Source organism: Dermacentor variabilis, chromosome 6 (genome assembly GCF_050947875.1).
Source record: "Dermacentor variabilis isolate Ectoservices chromosome 6, ASM5094787v1, whole genome shotgun sequence".
Classification (NCBI taxonomy): Eukaryota; Metazoa; Arthropoda; class Arachnida; order Ixodida; family Ixodidae; genus Dermacentor; species Dermacentor variabilis.
In genome coordinates, this window is record NC_134573.1 from 21,745,637 (window position 1) to 21,762,280 (window position 16,644).

At 48.6% G+C, this 16,644-nt stretch overlaps 1 protein-coding gene across 1 annotated transcript in view; it reads left to right on the top strand.

Moving 5' to 3' along the window:
* Positions 1–4,988: 4,988 nt before the first annotated feature.
* Positions 4,989–16,644, top strand: part of LOC142584684 (seizure 6-like protein 2) — a 207,318-nt gene continuing 195,662 nt past the window's right edge. The window contains exon 1 of the mRNA XM_075694871.1: positions 4,989–5,178. The gene's annotated coding sequence lies outside the window, so the exon portion shown is untranslated. The remainder of the gene's footprint in view (positions 5,179–16,644) is intronic.

Sequence of the window (16,644 nt, forward strand, 5' to 3'; positions counted from 1 at the left end):
CAACGATAATCGTCATCTGTCTTGCCCGCGTTTCCTTTCTTTAACGCTGCGAGCCCTGTACTTCCCAGTCACGAACGGCACGCGCGTTATCAGTGTGACGCAGCATTCTCGACAGGAAAGTAGCGAACACCGAGTTTTCAAGAAAGGAAACGCAAGCTAGCCAGATGACGATTATTGTTGTGGGACAAATATACACCCCAAAGGGTGCAACCGTTTTAAGAGTGTAGGCAAAAGTACACCCCTTGGAGTGTATCTCTGCCACACAACGATAATCATCATCTGCCTTGCTTGCGTTTCCTTTCTCGAAAACGCCGCGCCCAATACTTTCCTGTCGGGAATGCTATGTCATGCTGATAACGCGCATGCCGTTCGTTACTGGAAAGTATCGGGCTCGCAGCGTTAAAGAAAGGAAATGCGGACAAATCAGATGACGATTATCGTTGTGTGGCAAAAAGGTGTAATTTCGCTTAAAGGGACCCTGAAACGATTTTGAAGATTTTCTACAAACGTATTGAGTCGTTAGAGTAGGTCCTTCTGGTCATTAATTGACACATCCAAGTGTTCCGGCTAAAGCGCGTAATTTAATAAAAGGCTTTAAAAATGTACACCACTGCTGATCGCAGCACACTGCTCGGCGGAATTTTCATCCGCCCCTACCCAGATGACGTAAATCACCCATATGACGGCATGTGGGCGAGCTATCCGGTTTGCTGCCCAGTATGGACAGCTGGGCTAGTTGGTTAGGCATTATGAAACATCGTTCCAGCGCACAATTGAACACAGACGAGAAGAGAAAGACAACACGAACGCCGGACTTCAACTAGCCCAGCTGTAACCAACCAGTTGAAGTCCGGCGTTCGTGTTGTCTTTCTCTTCTCGTCCGTGTTCAATTGTGCGCTGGAACGATGTTTCATATTGCTGACCAGGGCGTGTCATCGACGATTTTTCCACCTTTATGGTGAACAAATGATGTTCGTGAAAAAATTTCGAATGTTAGTTAATTTGTTTCTATAAAAAGAAAGTTACAGAAAGATAATGTATAAGAACAATTTATCACTACACTGTAGTAGGCCCCGCACACTCTCAAGTTCAACAAATCGCCACAGAGGGCGAAAAGTCAATCGAGGCGCGTTTCAGCGTAAGCGCGCAAGTGGAGCTACTGTAATTTGGTCGAATACTTTAATTTGTGCTTTCTCTGCTAGGGGCGCTGAACATGCCGAATTTTTTACTTTACCCAAACCATTGACATAAACAATCGAGGTGTCTAAGGATGTTTTGTTACCTCAGACAGATAGGCAGTTGATCTTTCTTCAATTTGATTGTTGAAGCTGCTTTTTAGTCATAGCATCAAGGTTTTTGTACTTGATTAACCACCGACAGCCTATTGGTATCGATGTGTTTCCTGGCCGTTGGCGTTCGAATACTACGGCGGTAAAACATTTTCGAAAGCATGCTGGTTTCGTCTGCGAGTCATTACATAGACTTGCTGTAAAGAGGTCTACTCTTGGCAAAAAATAGTGCCTCATTTTGTTTAGGCGTTGATTATCATAATGAATGCGGCGGAGGTTGAGGGAGTACGCTTGAAGGTACGTTTTTATGCCGTTGATATCCATAACATCGTAAGTACGCAAACCGATGTCACAGAGCACCCGATGCATCATTGTGTGTTCTCCGTCATCGCTTGTTTGCTGTACGCCTACTAATTCTTCATTTCTTCAAGTGTTGTATCCTCCTTTTGTCCTTGTTCTCTTGTGCTTCACTTACAGTATGTCGTTCCGTCAGCTGTAATGCGCATTTGCAAAACCAATACGTTTGATAAGACGCAGTGGTTATCATAATTTCACTACACATGTATTAAGCTGGCACATATGGCTCAGATACAGATGCCTGTATGCGCACTTGCACGACGTTGATACGAAGATTAGGATAATTATGACACCCGTAAGGAAGAGGCAGCTGACGGCCGTAAGCTGTTGCGTTCTTTCCGCCAAACTACCCGGCCTGGTAGTGCTGTAAAGATGCTGTATAGAAGTGACACGCGGTGACAGGGAAATTATTATACTTAGCAGCCGACCGTACGTTTTGTAGCTTAGGTCTTCTTTCTTGTGCGTTTGTGCCTACCCTTATTAATGAGCCATTTCTTGACTATGTTCTTGACTATGTAACCGCGTTTGTGTGGATGCGTAGACGTGTGCTTTTTGTTGTACTTGTAAAATGCAAATAAAATATTTTCAGGCTTACTCAATCTTTGGTGGCGTGTGCGTTTATTCCAGTCGAGGCCATCGTGCCACCTGGAAACCGCATTCTGTCAGTAGCCCTACACGAAATGCAACAGCTGGAGCGCGGCGGCACAACTCGGGGTAACGGTGGCGTAATAAACGAAAACCCGCTCAGGATGCCCTTAAAAGTCAGTTCAAAGTGTGCCTCAACTCGATATGACTCAGCGCTACATGTATTCTGCTGCGCCTCGATCGTGCTACCGCCAGTTTGGTTGCTGTGTGGCAAACGTAGCGCCTACATATACATGTAGGCGCTACGTTTGCCACACAGCAACTAAACTGGCGGGAGCACGATCGAAGCGCAGCAGCCAGAAACCCAGTAAAGCCACAGAACACCTGGTAAAGCCAACGGCCATACTGTGCAAAACCCCGTTTCCGCTTCCTGTTGTACAGCGCCACCTGTGGTCGCATACTTTAGTTCACGACGCCACCGCTACGCTTATTTCTGTAGCACTGTGGAAGGTACAGTTTCCCTTCTCTAAATTTGTATAGGTGTTCTGTGGTAGTACTTCCGGCACACAGCAAGCGTCGTCTGCTTGTGTTACAACGTGCTACATTTTGACGACAGCTCCGCGGTCAGAGTCGGTCGCAGTCTTTTCGCGGGCACTATGATTCGACCTTGTGGCGTTGTGGACTGCAAACGCAGCGACTGGCAATATGTCAAGCTGCGACATCGTATCCCTCTGCACGGCAGCAGACGAGTGGACTGGCTTCAGCGCGTCGGACTGCCGCTATCCGATCGGCGCCAGGATTTGCGCGTTTGCGGCTGTCACTTTCCCCCGGATAACGCAATAACTAACGGAATATCGTTTCGCGAGTCCGGTGTTAGGGTAAACGCAAGCACAAGGGGACAGGGCCTAGCCGTGTCCCCTTGCGTGTTTTTTCACGGGATAAGCAGAAGCGCAAATTTGAATGGTCTGTATGGTGCAGCCACCTGGTGGCACAGAGATCAACCACGCACAGTAGCAGTAAGAAAATGTATTCTTATTTAATCGTTAACACGTTGTTTTTGTAAATGTTTAAAATGTTTTACACTTGGTTAGAACAATGTCAGCTCTTTCTTTGGCTGGTTAAGCTCTGCGCCAACAGGTGGCTGGACCGTGGAGACCGATCAGGCAGCTCACGTACGTCTACGCTAAAGTTTCTTCATCAGCTTGAGTTTATGCTTCCGCCGTTCCGTCGAAACACCCGGGTAGCCTGTGGTTACCGGAATACCAGACACTTTCGGCGCTGCGACAGAATGCTCGCAACGCACACTGCTGATAGCTCTCGCTTGGGATTCACTGCCAAGCAGCTGGTGGAGAGTTTGGGGAGGCTTCGCGCGCTCGCTCCTAGAGAACAGGAAGTCGACGACACGACGTGCCATCATGACGCAGAGCCAGCGATGGTGGAGCTTAGTCCCGATCACTCGGTGAGCGAGTTGAAGACAAAATGCATGGCTATGGAGGAGGGTAAATTGTAATGATCCATAGCTGTCTTAATATGAGGCGTTTCACACAAATTGTGGTACGAATGATTAATTTTAGCTGTACCCTACGCGTCTACAAAATTTTCCGAACCGTTTCAGGGGCATTTTAAGAGTGTAGGAAAAAAAAGAAAGGAAGGTTGTGGCCTGCACTCTAAAACGAGTTTACACCCTTTGGGTTGTATTTTGTCCCCAAACGATAATCGTCATAAGTCTTGGCCGCATTTCCTTTCTTTAACGCTGCGAGCGCGGTACTTGCTAGTCACGAACGGCTTGCGCGTCGTCAGCGTGACACAGCATTCTCGACTGGAAAGTAGCAAGCGAGGAGTATTCAAGAGAGGAAACGCAAGCAAGGCAGACGACAATTATTAGCCAACAACGACTGGCACAGGGCGTAAACTTTTTTTTAGAGTGTAGTGGTTATCGTATCGGGGTGCTGCTTTCGGCTGCCGAGGTACGAATTCTGTCACTGGACGCGCATCTATTTTAACAGTGAGATGGAATCTACTCGGCGAGATGCAGACGAGTGACCCAGGCGATACTGCTGGATGGTAGACAAAAAAGATTTGCTTTTACATGAGTTTATCCTGCCTTTATAAGCTTATAATTCCTTGCGTGAATACTTCTATTGGCTGTTGCAGCTTTCCTGCGACATCACAGCAGTGTGAATGGGCTACTTCTTGTGTCCGAGTTCTCCCGCAATTCTGTTTTGGTTTTGCATATTTTGGGCTTTTATAGTTGGTTAACACTAGGCCTTCGTCAGAGTGGACCCCTCGCTGCGGCGGCTGATACAAAACGAATGGGACCGAAGGAAAAGAACGCCTATTATGGCCGTGATAATGCAATCCTATTCCAGTGGCGTTACTGTTACCGCTTCACTAGTGGTATCGGCCAGGTATCGGCCGTGACTCGTGGATGACAAGGAAGAATCGAGCGAAGGAGATCATTGCATTGCGCCGCTTACCGCATAACTACTGCCCAGCCAGTGCGCACTACCAAATAACGTGTCTGCTTTTCCCACGAACTACTATTCCAGAGACATCGCAGTGACTATTATTCTTGCCTGCTTGCCGGTGCCCGTAAAAATTCAACAACCCAGATTGAAAATGCACCTCCTGCGGAAGAGGAGCGGACATTCGCGAGGGGACACCTTCGACGACGCTCCGCCAGGGGACGCTCGTTTCGCCAGCGGGTGAGCGCTCGTAGCGGGTTGTTGCTTCCTCCTCGCCTTCGCGGCCGGCCGGGTGCGAAGTGGCGGCAGCGTGCGTCGCCGGTCGTTCGTTGTGTGTGCGGCGTCGCCTGTTATGTCGCGTGCGCCTTGCGTGAGGTTCCCGTCGCATGCGTGGCGCCCGACCACGCGCATGACGGCTGCCGTGCTCCAGTGAGCGCGCACTACGCCCGGCCACGGAGCAGCGGTCCCGCCGGCGCAGCTCGGTGAGTGCCTCGCCCTGTGCTCACAGCGCCGCACGCTGATCCTCGCTGCCGCCGCGTCACATCGAAGAACACTTGTTGAACGTAACAACCGGTAGGGGTCCAGTCAAGCAACTGGCGACGGTTTGTGTACTTTATACGGCCCCGAAAAAAATCAGGGGCAAAGTCGAATCCGTTTTTAATCAGAGATTACTTGCGATTACAGACGACCACGTATTCTTATGAACGTGACGGTTGTGCGGCATTTGCGTGTTTCTGTTCATATTTCTCCGACAGGTTATTCGCGCACTCTAGATCTGAGCTTGTCACCGTGCGAAGATTTGTCGAGCGGCAGCCTGCCGAAACGGCACTAGCATATTGTGTACAACATTGTAAGCGGCGCGCAAAGAATGTTTGTATACACTGCGGGGCGCCTTTTGCAACTGCATAGCATTCGATCCAGTTGTGACAGAATCTGCCACGCTGTCAGTCGTGTTCACTGCCAACCGAAACGGCATCTGTTGTTGAGCTGGGCGCAGATTGCCCCGGTTTTGCGTTTGCGCGATGTGCAAATGAAGACAACGTGTATTCGGCCAAATTGTAACTGTGGATATTGGAACCCATGTATAATGGTTTCCAGCAAGTACGGACGCGAGCACAAGTAAGTAGAACCCATGTAACCGTGTAAAATCGGGAGCACGTGCATATTCCTTTGAGCTTAAATCAAATTATTTCGCATCAAAGTTGTTCCGTTTACACAGAAATCTGTGGAATTTCCCGTTTACTATGTTTATGTGAGGATGCAGGTGAAAAGGCCAGAACACCACTCAGTGGCAGATACGGCAATGATGATCAAAATAGTAATTTTCGCGCAAAGTACATGCATTGAGGAAAAAATAAATTAACAGTTGTGTAATGCATAAATTACGGAAATATGTTATTTTTATTCGTTAATTCCGAGAAAAGTGCTGCATCTCAGGTTTGGATGGATAACCGTGGCGCCGAATCCTCAACTGAGCCACTTTCGAATATGTGTGCATAAATTACGATGGCGCGTAATAAGGCAGACGCACGGATCTTCAGACAAAACTGCTCATGAAGTGGAGCCGAATATCGCGCATTTCCAGCCTGACATTGCTTTTCAATTACTGAGAGAGTTGACTGTACATCTGAAGCCAGCAGATATATAATGAAGCCAAGGAAAGCATAGGGAAACTAACTTGTAGTTTTAATTGATGTGTCGATAGGATCGGCTGTAATGGAGAATAAAGTGGACGAAAGCATAACTTGCCGCCGTTTCCACTTATCATTTCTGCACTTCAATTAGAACTACAAATAATTTTCCCTATGCTTTCTTTGACTTGTGACTAACGCAAACCGGCCCCTCGGTTTCCTTCTCGTACTTGGCAGAGTGAAATTGCGTGAATAGATAGTAACCGAAAATGACATCCTAGGCATTTGAAGTTGCATAGAGAAGCTCTTCACGAACTAACGCAATCGAAGAAGCAGGTTACCATAAGCTATCGTCTCGAAGCATAAAACGCGTGTCGTCGAAATCGCATACATGCCTTGTTCTTCAACACTTGCGTCGGACTTTATTTGGCTCTGCTATATACGTGAAAGACCATCCGTGGGCGCCGAACCGAAAGATAATTGGTCTGGGCATGGTACAACGAATGGCAAATTATTGTCGATGTAATTCCGTTTATAGTGAATATTAAAGAGTAAATGCAAATTTGGTTTCACACGTCGCAGCGACTATGACTTCTAGGCGCGATGTCGTCGCTTCGATTACGGGGTGTGTTTTGGTGTGAGTTGAATGCTGAAAGAAGGAAGCCGTTTTGGGCGCAATGCGAAGCACCGCACAATACAGATGTCGCTTTAGGGCATTCGATCATCAAATGGAGGGAAATCTTTCTGGGCACGGAAGGCGCCGGGAAGTCGTCGCCGGGCCGCTGTGGCGATGCGTGCCGCGGCGAGCGGGGGTCCGGCGGCGAAGTCCGATGTGCGCCGTCTGCAGGCGCGCTCGATTCTCGCCGGACGCATTCTTGTGAGGCATCGTGGCTAAGGTTGCTAGAATATGAACCTTTTATTGAATGCGAGCATTAAAATAGTCCCTTCGCATACCCAGTCTACTTTGTTCATTTATTCATTTCTTGATACAACCATGCCGCCGTACTGTAAGGTATCCTGGATCGTGGAGGCCCATGCCACACGATCTACGAGTCGCAGTTCCCAAGACTGACTGCAGTCGTAGGAGCGCCTGCACACGTATATCAACTGCTGCTTGACACCGGAGAGTCACAGCTGGCTTAATGCGCATACTTGAAAAAAGAGCGCTCAGGCAGACGGAACAAACCTGAGCGTTCAGCCGCCGCTGTGGCTTAGCCGCTGTGACTGAGCTCGAGGTCGGGGGATGAAATCCCTGTCGCGCCGTCCTCATTTCGATGGGGACGATATGCAACAACGCGCTTGTCCCGTGCATTGACGGCGCATTAAAGATGTCATGCTGGACAAAATAAGTCGGCAGTCTCACACTACGCCCTGTCTCATAACGAAATTCTGTTTAAAATCGATTCAATCAGCGCCCAGCGTCCGGGTGAGGAATAAATTCTGTCACGTGGTTTACGCCTGATATTTTGGTTGAGATAAAAAAAAATTGCGTTTTTTTAGTCTTTGGAACATTTGCTCAGTAGCTTTGCAATGAAGTACAACACATTTTATTCAATATGTCCGCCCTTTGCCTTGACAACGGCATTTGAACTTTCGGGGTACGCTTCTATGCAGTTTGCCATTGGCATTCGGTAATAACATGTACAGCATCAGGACTAACTGTAATATTTTCTTACTAGCTATACATGAGTGCTTGTGTGGGCTAGTTGGTGGAAATTCCGCATAATGAAAAAAAAAAAGAACAGTGCACACAAACGACTTAATGAGGACAACAACACGATGGGTGACTATCACCTGGCGCTTTATCCGAAGGAACAGCGAGTGCGTGAGATATGGGAGCGTATATCATCAAAAGGGAGGTTCCGCGTGTGTCAGTGCGGCTTCTGGTTTACCGCTTAACGAGGATATTGCACATGTCGACGAGCGACATCAGTTCGAACTCTTATGCGCATTGTCATCCAAACAGGTCATTTTTTTTTACTATTGTTGCCTTTACTTTCGGGTTTGTCTCTTTTAGGGTTTTATTTTTTATTGGTATTGCGTCTTTGGTTCCTTTATGTCGCACCCCCCCCCCTTTCTTTTGAGCTTTCTTCTATAGAGATGCTTTCACTTTCATCGAAGGATGTATTCTGTCATAGTTGTCGGCCGGCCGTAGCTCTCGCCTCGTTTGGTGCCTGATAACTAGCCGCTGTTTCTAGGTTTCCTTCTTTTTTTTTTTTTTCTGACGGTGGCTGTCTGGTTACTTGCTGCCATTTTCCTGTGTGAACATAATTTCCTGTATCTGTTTTTGTTCCTTCGAATAAACCGCCACCAGTTGGCGGTCAGCCACCGTGTTGCAGGATTCCTTAACTATTTGCGTGTGCTGTCTGTCTGTATGGTGTCGAACTTAGCGTGTGTCGTGTCTAGATATTTCTAGCGTCTTGTGCGTTTGCTGCTTCGGTAGGATGCATCTGTACCCAAATAAGCAAGCTCTGTCCTGCTACACTGGTATTGGGTTCCTCATACATCTGCTCAGCGCGTACTCCGCAGAGCACCCTGGCTGGCTGCACCCGTGTACAGCGCGACGCTGCGAGCGTGGCTCTCTCCGTGCACCCCTGTGCGCTTCGCAGCGTGCGGAAGGCGTGGGCCGGTGACCGGCGTGGCAGCGAGACGACGCTGCGCCCCTCCCGCGACGCACTCTTGTGCGCCGCCGACGTTGCGTTTCCCGACCCTTCTGTGCGGCGTTTCTGGCTTTTGTGAAAAGAAACGGAACTGAGCGGAACGAGGGCGGCGCCACCATCGTCGTCACAACGCGCCCCGGCGAAACGTTAGTAACTGGGCTCTATTACGTGGCCCGAACTTGCCCCACCCGGCCGCGTGTAAAGCAGCGTGCATAGCTGACCATCAGCGTGAGAAACGAGGATAGTGACAACGGTCACCGTCTGTTTTTGTTGTCTTTTCTTGGGGGGGGGGGGGGGGGGGGTGGTTAGCCATTTACACGCATTCTTTATTTAACTGTTACTTCCTTTATTGCTTTCTTTCCTTTTTGCAGTGTGCCTCCAGTGTGCATCTGCGGTTTGCATACGTTGCCGACCGGCTGGCAACCTTAGTTGTTTCTGTGACATTGGCTGTATTGTTTGCCTCCAGTCTTCTTCCTGCGTATGCTTAGTCAACCATTATTTGCGGGGTTTTCCGTGCCAAAACCACGATATTTTATTACGAGGCACGCCGCACTGCGGCACTCCGGCTTAAGAGACGCGCAAGCGCATCCTTGTTCAGCGCACCGTTAATGTGAACGGTTTCTGTGTTGTATTTTTGGATCGCAATGCCGAACGGCTTCCGCGTTTGGAGGCGACGCCCACACACAAACCACAGCAGGAGCCGAGTAGGTAAACGGGACATCTGGGAAGCCCGGGGTCGTCAAGCGGTAGCGGTGGCTTCGAGCACACCCTTTTCCTCTTCAGCCCCGTCTAACCCGAACGCTTCCCGTTGAGCATCTTCCCGTTTGTTCCGAACGAGGACGTGCACTTGGCGGCTGTTCTGCGATGCAACCACTGAGCCGAATTTCTTTCCATGCGTGGGTGTCTTGCGCGTCCCCTATTCGCGGAGCCGACGCGCGTCCTTCGTTTGCGGCCGATAGAGCAGCGTGTGAAATGGCCCTGCGTTTTGCTGTACTCGCATAGACTGGGCCATACAACAACAGCAACACCATATACCTCGTGCTGACCGTTGCACTAGAAAGCAAGCACGGCCGGACATTCGCCTACAGTGGGGAGAGACAACAAGCGTTTGCTTAGACTGCTGTAGTGTTGCGTTCCTAAGCACGAGGTCGCGGGAGCAAATCGCGGCGGCCGAATTTCGATGGGGGCGGAATGCGAAAACGCCCGTGAATTGAGGTCACTTTAATGACTCCCGAACGGTCAGAATTAATCCTGAGTCCTCCACTACGGCGTCCCTCGTAATTAAATCCTGCTTTCGGGAGGTAAAACTCCACAATTCAAGCATTCACCAAAGCGAAGTGCAAATGAGAGGGAAGCCAAGCTGGAATTTGTAAGCAAGCGCTTGGAGGAACAAAAGAGGAGCCTTTTCCTTTGCTATTGCCGAGGAAATGCGCACTGTGGCAAAATCGATGGACGGACTTGGTTTCCGTGGTGCGCATTGGGTCAAAGGCTTCCACGCTGTGCACGACGGTGGCACGGGCTCGTGCGGTGCGAGAACGGGTGGCGCGCGTCGGCTCGAACCACGCGACCGACAGCGGTGGCGAGGTCGGTGCACGCAATCTCGAGTACGGATTTTGGCAGAGTGGAAAGCGCTCCCTGAGGAAGAGAAACTGGCAAGTTAAGCACACGAGGTGTAGCAGAGGAAGAAAAGTAAGATAGATACGAACGTATAAGTTTTAGGTAACGCGTAATGAAATTACAAGATACATGACTAATTACAAAAAAATATGCCGAACATACGACAGAATGGAAGCGACAAGCAACGCATAAGGAGGCTCTGGATATATTTACAAATGCGATACAATCAATGGTGCGCATGATTTGAAGCATTGATATACTTATTCACCCGTAGTCTTACGCTTTACATTAAAAGAATAGATTACTCCAGTCAGTAGGTGGTTCACGTGCTCACGGGATCTAAATTAACTCGATGCCATGCACTGCACGCGGGCACTTGTTGCATGCATTTGTGGGATTACGACGCGACAAATCTGTCGCACAATTGCAACATGGGCTCGTTTCTCCGTGAGTAAATGACCAACGTGAAATGAATCGCAGCAGAGTCTTAGGAGAACAGCAGCAGCGGCCATCCTGGAGCCCAGGGAAGCCACCCCGAGCCAGTCATGTCGTGAACGCGCCCCGCGGAAGCATCACCTCGCTGGGCACGCGGAAGCACACACGTGGTATGTTAAGCCCAACGTGCGAGCCCCACGATAACAGGAAATGTGGCATAATTTAAAATTAATTAAATTCGTAGGCTTTACGTGCGAAATCTGCGTTCAGATCACGAGGCGCACTGCAGCTCGTCCAGCGCCAACGAGGAGGCGCACTCGGCTGCACGAGGTTTGACCGACCGTGCGCCGGGTAACGCGTCCTCCCCTGGCCCGACCCGAGTCTCTCTGCTCGTACAACGAGATCTGCTGCCACAATTAGCTATCAGCAAGACTTTTGCCGCACTCCTCGGTGTGCAGGGCAGTCACTCTCAGACTTCTGCAAACAAGCACTTACCCCGCGGCGCTGCACACAATGTACCCCCAACGGTTCCCAAGCCCGGACTGCCCCCTGTGTGTTGGTTATGCGGACTTGGAGCATGTCCTGTGGGGCTTGTGGGGCTGCGCCTGTGCCGGTCGCCCTTTCACAAAAGAGGAAATGATGAAGCTCATTAGGGCCCAGGGCCAGACCTCTCAAATCCTGGTAGTGCAGAGGGCTCGCGAGAGGGCCGTCAGGTTTCACCTGATGGTCCCCGAGTCAGGGGGTGTTGAGCTTCCTCGCGTCTATTGTGGATCAAATAAAGTTGTTTCACTCACTCGCTCACCAGCTAGGATTCTTAACGTGCACATAAATGCAACTACGGCGTTTTTAGCAAGTCGCCCTTGCAACACGTGGCCACCGCGGCCGGCGTTGACCGAACGACCGAAGAGCGGTGCTGCAACGCCGCCACTGCCCCACCGCGGCGGGTGGCCCCTGAACGACCGCGCGATGTGTGTGACGCCGCCGCGTGCTGATTTTGCTAGCAGCTGCTTTATTTTTCGCACATTACGTTCTGCGGGAAACTGCTCAGTTCAAAAAGTGGGAATAGCCGGCATGCACACCTAGGCGGGAAAACTCTGGGAACAAGAGTGGGCTGGCTCCACATACTGCGCTCGTCCGCTCAGCCTTTTTAAGAAGAGCACCAAACCTTAATGTGCTCAATGTTAACGCCACTAATGAATGTTCAAGTTTTGCATATCCTAACAATAAACGCCAGCCACGAGTGTAGATGGTGGACATCGGGCCGTATTCTGGTTTTTCTGGCGAAACGAAAGAAAGGAAGGAAAAAAAGCCGCCTTGAAGCGACCGCGCCAGAAATTTGGAGAGGTTCTGTAACCTATACTCAAGTGGAACTTGATTCATTCGTGGTTGCAGTAATTGGTTTGGCCCTCTGAGTCAATTTATCAATATTACAAAAGATGGCAAGAATGAAAAAAAGAAAGGGGCTACGGGAACTTTAAGTGCCAACCATTCGTCAATGGAGGTTGTAATTTTAGGAACCGAATAGGAAAAAACCGGCACGTTTCACTTTGTTGCACGAAATAAACGCAGCGCTAACAATACTTGCTACATCTGGTATGTGCGTCTCAGTGCGTGGATGAATGCGCCGTGAACTCTCACAAACGTGTCAGCATGAAGTGCTCTATGTGTGGTGGTTTCGAAAATTGCGATGCCTGCTCGTGCTGAAAGGTCACGGAGGTGCAGGTCTCCGGTTTCTTTGTTGTTTACCAAATTGCGTGAATCTTCACCTATCGGAAAATAATTTCCGCGTCCCGTAATCGTGCTCTTTCCTGCATGAATCTGTACAGGAGCAAACATGATTGTGGTGCAGGGTACATCGAATTCTCCAAGAGGGAAATCTGACAGCATCAATGAAAAGTACGTCATAATAAATTACGAGAATTGGGCATTTTCTTTTTAATGTGAGAGGACATACGGCACAACGTTTCCGCGTCGATGTTCTTGCGATATGCACGAATGCAGCGACGGACAGCCGCAAGAGATCTGCTGTTTCGTCTTGCTGTCTGTCAATTGGTTGGTCGGCTGTGCAGTCGTTCTGGAATGGCAGCGCGCTAAGTTTTTAACTACTGTGTTGACGCCAGCGCGAGAGCTAACCGAAATCGCCTTTGAAGAAGCTTCCGCGTCTATGATCGGTGGCCATCTCTCCAAACGTGCATCAGAGCCTCAGACTGCAAATTTGTATGCGCGTAAGCAGAAGCGTTATTTTCCACACTCTAATCGCAGGAGTATGTGCTAGTGTTCCTCGTGCTGACGTGTAATCGTCTCGCGCGTGGAGGCGTCCGAGCCATGCGCAGCAGCGGCACGCCTTCTCTCCTCTTTGGGGGGTCGCCATTGATCAAGTCCGGCCACTCAATCGATGCGGGCGCCGGGCGAGTCCGCGCCGCCGCGAGCCTTTTCGGGTCGCCACCTTTAAGCGGTGCACCGACAGATGCGCCCCTCCGCTTCCGCCACACTGCAAGCGGCGCGCCGTCAACACCTCAATTAGCGGGAAAGAGAATAAGTGCATTGGAGCGGCTCTTCTTTTTCTTAGTCACATCCATATGAAGTAAGTGACAACGAAGTTGTTTGACAATATTAGTTTTTCTATTTAATTAAAACAAAATTCTCACCAATAGCAGGATCTGGTTGGGGCATACCGGGTTGGCGCACTATGGATTCATTTTTTCGCAATTTGAGGTCATCCTGCGTGCACACTAGCGCTTCCGGCATCGAAGCCAGAAGGTCGCCAAAGGCGGGAGTGCACCAAGGCGTCTCACACCGTCTGAGCTGGTCATGAGCGCTATCGTCCAACAGTGGGAAGCCCACTCTGTACAAACTACGCTTAATTAGTGTCACGTGGTGGTGACGTTGAAGAACACAGTAGCAATACCGTGAATCACAAAACCATCTTTTATTGGGCGAACCTGTGCCCACAAGAGAGAAAAACATTTATTCGGACCATCGAGGTGGTTGCTCTTGAGGTCGAGTGGGTGGTGTCCTCATTCCAGGACTCCACTGGCCATGGCTGCGCGACGTACTTGCTGGACGAGAGCTTCTTGTCCCGCCAGGGTATCGCCGGTCAGCTGTACCTCCCACCGCTCAAATGACGTGCTAGGAGTCTTTAAGTGTTGAGGTTTGCCCTCGCACCCCCACGAGATGTGAAAGAGTGTAGGGCGTGTGTCGCCGCACCAGGGGCAGATGCCGCGATATGTATGTGGGAACATTTTACTGTATCTGTGTAGGTTTGGAAATGTGTTAGTCTGTATAAGTCGGAGAGCTACGGCATCTTCAGTGCTGAGCTTTTTGTGAGGCGGAGGATAAATCCTGGAGAGGCTACACTTATAGCACAACGATAGCGGCGAACACGGTCGGCGATCGTCGGAAATCTGATCAGCGGGTCAAGCGCGTCGGCTTTTATAGAGCAGTCGTCGAATGTTCCAGACTAATCGTTGGGACCCGCGTGCCTTCCACAAAGTTCTGCACCATTCGCGTCAGGCGATGAAATCAGATAACATGAGGTTCGGCCACAGCAGACAGCGGATAGAAGCATCAATAACTTTCCAGAAACTTCGGATACATGCAGGCGCGTCCCGCGCTGTGCGATAACATTTGTTAGGCGGCGAAACGTGGTCGCCCGATAAAGATAAGTACACGTGTCATTACCCCCCTCAGAAAAAGCATGGACCCGATGCTGCAATCAAACGAAAGTAATAAAGAAAAGCACTCGTAGCAAAGAAAACAACAAAACAAGGAAGTTCGTCAGCGTCCGTAAAAGGGTTTAAGGCATAGAGTTTCTAAGTTAATACCCTAGAGGGAAATGTGGCGCGAGTGTCTACGGGGGCTCTCAAGAGCGTTGCCTCAACCTACATGGGAATGATGGGAAGTACAGGCTTCGGATTGACTTCGATCTTTAGACTAGTGGCGTTTGCTTGCGGCGCATTAAACGAAGCTATACTTAAGAGGAAGTTTTAGCTCGGCCTCAACTCCGACGCGGCCTATTCAAATACATGTAAAAACGCAAAAACGTTTTTCTGAGATAACCCCTGGACCGATTTTAATGAAATTTGTTGCATTTGAGAGGGAAAGTGAAATTCTAGTGACTGTTGGTCGCGGAATTTCTATTTAGGTCCTGAATTTTGTTAAAAAGATTTTCAAAAATTCGAAAGTTTGAAAAAAATAGAAGCATGAAGTTTACAAATTTATAACACTGCATCAAGAGCAGATATCGCGGTTCTGTAAACGAGATCCATCAGATCATTGAAAGCGGACAAATTCGATACGTCATTTTATATCTTACGTGAATTTTTTACGTTGTTTACAAGGGTTCTGCAAAACCTCTATTTCCATTTTACAATATTTTTTGACATTCGAATGTAAAAAAATATTGACAATTGATAGGTTACACATGATCATGTGTAACCTATCAATTTTGTCCGCTTTAGATGTACTATTAGGTGCAGTTCACGGAATTGTATTATCAATTTTCGTTGCTGAGTTACAGAGCTGTAAACTTGAAAGTTTCGTTTTTTGAAAATTTTCAATTTTTGCCAATTTTTAATAAAAAATTGACGACCTCAATAAAAAATCCGAAACCAACAGTCACTAGATCTTAAGTTTTTCTTTTAAATGCAACAAACCTCGTCAAATTTGGTGCAGTGGTTGCCGAGAAAAACGAATTCTGCTTTTACATGTATTTAGATAGGAGCACCCGAGCTAAAGCTTCCTCTGAAATATTATCGCGTAAAAACAAATTTTATTTTTGCAGTATATCATATAATGTACAACACGCTACATAAACTTTGTATGACTGTGAGATGGAAGCACAGTTTACTATGGTTTATCACCAGGACACACCAGGGTATGCATTCTTGTGCGATTCTGTTCCCGATTTAACGCCAGAGAATAATTATTTATTTATTTTTGCAACAGCTATAACAACCGTGCATTTACTTATATAAAATACTCATCAAGTATTTATGGAAATAAAAATGTTGTATTGTGAGAAAGTTTTGCGCCCTTGAGCGGAATGCTGCAAGTGTCGTCTGCTGCGGCACTTGCTCGCTGCAAACGCGAGACATTTCTCGCAGACGACAGGCACTTAAGAACTCTCTCGCTCTTCCGAAAGGCTGCGTCAGCTGTCATGATTGCTGAACGGTTTCAAGTACATTTAAGCACATCTGCTGCAGTGCTAGCTAGGACGCTAGTGGCCTCCTACGAGTATGCTTCATCATACTTTATATTGAGGTACCGCTTCCGAAGCGTTACGGCGTGGCTTTGCACGTACCCATTTTGCGACACTAGACTACAGCCAGGAAGCAGCAACCTTTCCTACCGCAAGTAAGTTTGTTTTCAAAGTCCTAAAACACGCATTTCAATGAGCACATAAACTAGCAATGCATGATGAAGCCCTCAATAAAATTTGATTGTCAAACCACTAGAAGTACAACTGTATATGTTTTGTATCAGTAGTGCCTTCTTTTCCCTATTCTGAAGTTTCATAAAACACGTAACGCTATAGCGCCAATCTAACACACTTAACAAACCAAAGTCCAAACGCTCAAAACATGTTCTTTCAACGTTTACGATG